At 43.6% G+C, this 5197-nt stretch overlaps 1 pseudogene; it reads left to right on the top strand.

The window, feature by feature from the left end:
- Window positions 1-5122: 5122 nt before the first annotated feature.
- LOC142438334 (U7 small nuclear RNA) lies at window positions 5123-5197 on the top strand (annotated as a pseudogene).

Raw genomic sequence — 5197 nt, 5'->3', positions numbered from 1 at the left:
TATATCTTATTTCAAAGGGTAATACTTTTTCTATCATAGAGGACTTCTTAACCTGTTTTCTGCTAAAAGAGTCCTTGTCTCCATATTTTTGAGTTAGAAAGAGGTGATTAGGTAGTGTCTCAGGGGAGAGGATAAAAGAATGAAGCAAGAGCTGACGCCTACACCGAAATCCTGATGGTTTAGTCTGGTGGGTGAGTGAGCATTGGCCACATTGGAGCAACCGTGTTTTCTCAGTCGGCAGTGCAGCGTTTCCTTCCCAGAACAGTCAGAGCGTGTGGCAGGTTCTACAGTTGTCCTCATACTGGTCTGTCCCTGGCCCTCTCCTTTCACCCTTGAGTGGTAAGATAGGGGAGGAGCAAGAGGGGATGGATGCTCTCAAGCTATTAAATTAGATTGTCTTTTTCATTGCTGTAAATCATGGTCTCCCCTACATTTTACACACACACACACACACACACACACACATACTCATGGCAAAATCCTGACCCCTGTGGAGAGGGACAGCTGACTAATGAGTGAACAAACATACCAGATCCCCTTTGAAGAGTGAACACTTGATAGGTCAATGAGTTGGAAGGGAAGATGGACCAATGGAAGAGCAATTAGCACGTCCCCTCTGCTCTCCACTGACCCACAGACACTGTGCGCCCTAGGTCACATTCCCTAGCTAAAGAGCAGGATTTCTTTGGATGATTTTTGTTCCTTTTGTGCTGCACCAGGTACTTCCTGGTAGTGCCACACTTGGCTTCAACTGCCATCCTGATGGGTACTGTGATAGATGAATAGTTTACCTACCGTTTTCAAGAAGAGGTCCCAATTAGGTAGAAAAATCTTAATGGAGGTAAAGCTTCCTGGATTAAAGCTTATTCATGAGGAACATCTACAAAGGTGGTTTCGGAAAACTTGGGCTGCTAACTGCAAGGTCATCAGTTCTGAACCACCAGGTGCTCTGGAAGAAAGATGGGGCTTTCTATCCCTGTAAAGAGTTACAGTCTCAGAAACTAACAGGCAGCTCTACCCTGCCCTATAGAGTCTTGGTGAGTTGACACCAACTCGATGGCAGTGAGAGGTCCCCCGTTTTTAGAAGAGGGTCAAAGAGAAGACACCACCCGCCTCCCAGCCAATGTCACCAGCAGACTTCCCCTTTGAAGTTGACACAACCTTAAACTCTCCTTTATCTTAGCTCTTTGCAACATCTTCCATCTAGAACGTTTCCCCGACCCTGACTGGTTGCTATGGAAATCCTGCCGTTAAACTGAAGGCAACTACAAAACCGGCCTGTCCGCTTCCTGGTCTTCTGTCCTAGTTCGCAGTCTGTTGGAGTCTGGGGCAGGTCTTCACATTTCCCTATCGCGTCTCCCCTCTATCATGTCCACAGGCAAGCTCGATAAGTCCCTACAGGTGATGTAACTTTCAGAAACGTTAATGTGTCCTAGTGTTACTGGGGTGAAAGGAGAAGAACGGTTAGATAAAGTTTTCGGTTTTCCTTAATCTGCACTGTGTATGTCAGTATATAATCTGGCTTTTAAAAGCTTAGAATATACATATGTGTCTATTGCAGGTGGATCATCATTTGATAGATTTTTTTAACGTGCAATTAGTTGTGGATCTGAAGGATACGATGATGAGTCATGTTAATCAAGCTTACATGTGTGCCAGCAGATCAGCAATGCCTGCTGTGTTCCGAGTCCACCACGTTCCTGAGGATAGGAGTTTATATCAAGTGAAAAGCCAGTCAGTGTAAACGCTAGTTTGGGGATTTAAAGCGTCACTTGGGTGCTTGGGTAAAGCTTCCAGTCTCGCTATCAAATAGGAAGCAATGAGAAGACTGTTCGTTCCCCCACACTTGCACTGCCTATTTAAAAATCCTACCTCTTACAACGGTGCCCAGCCTGTATTTGCGCATGCTTGCTGGTGTGTAGTGATTGACTGCTAATGAGTACAGTGTTTCTAAACCTAGGTGGTGACCCTGGTGGCATCATCCTGGGAGCGTACTGAGGCTGACACATAGTGTTTAAATTGGTGAATTGTGTCTCAATAAAACCTTAAAAAAACAACTACTCCCATTCGTAGGAAAAGCCCTGGTCAATTACTAATCCAAGTTGCTTCAGACCCATCCAGTAGCTTTGCAGCCAAGGAAACCCGATGGAGAAGTTCTGTCGGCTTCCTAGCACCAGCCTGTGGCCGGCCAGGCAAGCCTTTCTGCCTCATGGTAGCCGCCCCCGTGTTACAGGGTAGAACTGCTCCATACCGTTTTCTTGGTGTAACCTTTACAGTTCCCACGCCTTTCTTCCATGGCATTGCTGAGTGGTTTGACTGATCACCTTTTAGTAGATGAAGCACATGAGAAAATGCACGATAGGTCAGAACCAATTTTTAAAAAGCTATAAACTGATTCTCAAAGACTTCAGATAACTGGAATTAAAAGGCAGACTAGAAAAGTTTGGGACACAAAAGAAAGACAAGCTAAAATTACCCATAGGGAATCAAAACAAAAAGGACAGGTAAAATGGGAAGTTATCTAAAAGGTGAGTTAAAAAACCTTTAGAAATAAAAAATATAATAGCCAACATTAATGGCAAACCCATAATAGAGACGTTTAAAAGCAATTTAGAGACACCTTCAAGGAGAATTAGTGAACTGAAAATGAGTCAAAAGCAACTATCCAGGGAAATAAATTTAATAGCAACACAAATAAGCCAGTTCCTCAACACAAGCCCACCTGACCTGAAACACAAGACTGTTAAAAGAAATTAAATTTGTAATTAAGTCATTCCAAAAGAGATCACAAGGCCCAGATGGTCTCACTGCAAAGTTCTACCAAACATTTCAAGAATTAGCACTGATTCGACACCATCTCATTCAGAAAATCACGTGGGTGAAGGGAGACAGTGGACGGTGTGAAATATGGAAAACATAATTGATAAATGATGGGTTTGGAAGGGTGGAGAAGGGAGGAAAAAGGAACTGACACCAAGGGCTCAAGTAGAGAATGTTTGGAAACGTTGAGAAGAGGTCGGGAAAGTTGCACCGAGGAATTATTCCACCGCCACAAAGCACCTGCTCACCCCACATTGTCGGCCGACAAGATTTTGTTGAGAAAACAACCCCCCACCCTACAATCCTCATCTTGCCTTTCCAGCTGCTTTTTGTTGCCCAAACTTTCGAAGAACCTTTAAAAGGGAACACAATTCTTTGGGGGAAAAGTTAGAGAGATGGAAACACTGACATTAGAAATGTATCAATTTAGATGGAAGGTATATTCAGAAATAATAGCTTCACATTTTTATATTTTTAATAAAGGTTTCTATTTTATAGGAATACTTTAAAAATAATCTTATTGGGAGCTCTTACAGATGTCATAACATTCCATATGTAGCAATACTTTTTAACTTATAGATATTGTTAGGTAGCTTCATTGAGCTGAAATCATTGAAGAATCTGCAAAAGCAAAGAATAAAACTAAATGGTTCAAAACTAACATGCTATCAGAGAGTTTTGTCTGCCCAGACCACACGGGAGCAAATTAAAGAGGGAAGGGGAGAGAGAGAGGGAGAGTGGAAGCATCCTGGCCCACCACGCTTCAACAAAGACATTCCTGCTGAGAGCAACCAATGCACAGAGAGGACCACAAGACACGACGCCCCTTTATGAACCCATAGCACTACTTGGGGGGACGGGTTGGGGGGGAGCAACAGAGACACAGTGCAGGAATTGTGCCCGGTCTGACCCCCCCTCCACACCAGGGTGTAACATGAAGGAAGTGCAACAGCAGCAAGGGGAGCAAAGCAACAAAATCCCCGAGGAATTCTGAGAATAGACTTTGGACTTGGGGTCAGGGCTTGGCTCTGCATCAGACTCAATAGGAAAACATTCGTAAAGGTCAGCAAACTGACCTTGAATAGGCTTTTTTCTTTTTTCCCCCATGTCTATATAAGATAGGCAGGAGAAACCAACGGGACCAACAATTCCGGGAGCAGGGATGGGGGAGAGGAAGAGGTGGGGAAGCCAACAAACTCAGGGACAAGGTAACAACAAAAGTTCTAAAATCGATGGCAAGGAAGGCTTCAAATGTCTGGTGGGGGTTGATCGAGTGCATTGTAACCAAGAGGAAGTACAGAGAGCCCAATGAAGGTCGAACGTGATCGTGAGACAGGAGGAAAGTAAAAGGAAATAGAGGAAAAACTAGGAGCCAAAAGACATTTATAGAGGTATAAACATAGGCATGTCTATATGTAAACATTAATATCTAACTATAGGGATATAGGTCTATGTACATAGTTTTATAGGTTCAGTATTAAGGTAGCAGACGGACATTGGGTCTCTACGCAAGTGCTCCCTCAATACAAGAGCACTTTGTTCTAATAACCTGGCAGTTCTTTTTGTTTGTTTTTTATTTTATTTACTTATTTTTAACCTGGAAGTTCTGTGATGCTCACCTTTCCAACACGATCGCTGAAGACAAAATGGGTGCATAAGCTAATGTGAAGAAAGCTGATGGTGCCCAGCTATTACAAGATATAGCATCTGGGGTCTTAAAGGCTTGAAGTTAAACAAGTGGCCATCTAGCAGGGAAGCAACAAAGCCCACATGGAAGAAGCACACCAACACGTGTTCATGAGGTGTCTGTGGGATCAGGTATCAGAAGACCCAAAACAGCCAACCATTTTGGTGGGAATGAGGGGGGTCAGAATGGAGATCCAAAGCCCATCTGTAGACAATTGGACAGCCCCTTACAGAGTAAGGAAACGATGAGCCAGCCAGGGTACAGTACAGCACCAACAAAACACACAACATTCCTCTAGTTCTTTAATGCTGCCCCCCTCCCCACTATCATGGCCCCAGTTCTATCTTACAAATCTGACTAGACCAAAGCATATACACTGGTACAGAGAAGAGCTCTCGACATGCAGCATCTAGGACAGATAAACCTCTTAGCGCCAATAATGAGAGTAGCAATACCTTGAGGATAGGGGGAAGGGGAAAAAGGGGGAACCAACCACAATGATCGACATACAATGGGCCCCGCTCCCAACCCCCGCCCTCCATGGATGAATAACATATGTGGGTGAATGGGAAAGACCGTGGACAGTGTAAAATATGATAATTAAAAATAATTTATAAGTGTTACAGCTCTTTTAGAATTTGTCTAGCAGGTTTCTGTGGTTTTTTTGTTTTTGTTTTTCGGAAAACCCCT

Source organism: Tenrec ecaudatus, chromosome 1 (genome assembly GCF_050624435.1).
Source record: "Tenrec ecaudatus isolate mTenEca1 chromosome 1, mTenEca1.hap1, whole genome shotgun sequence".
NCBI classification, from domain to species: domain Eukaryota; kingdom Metazoa; phylum Chordata; class Mammalia; order Afrosoricida; family Tenrecidae; genus Tenrec; species Tenrec ecaudatus.
Note: the sequence above shows the minus strand (reverse complement) of the source record. Positions and strands in the feature narration are given on the sequence as shown.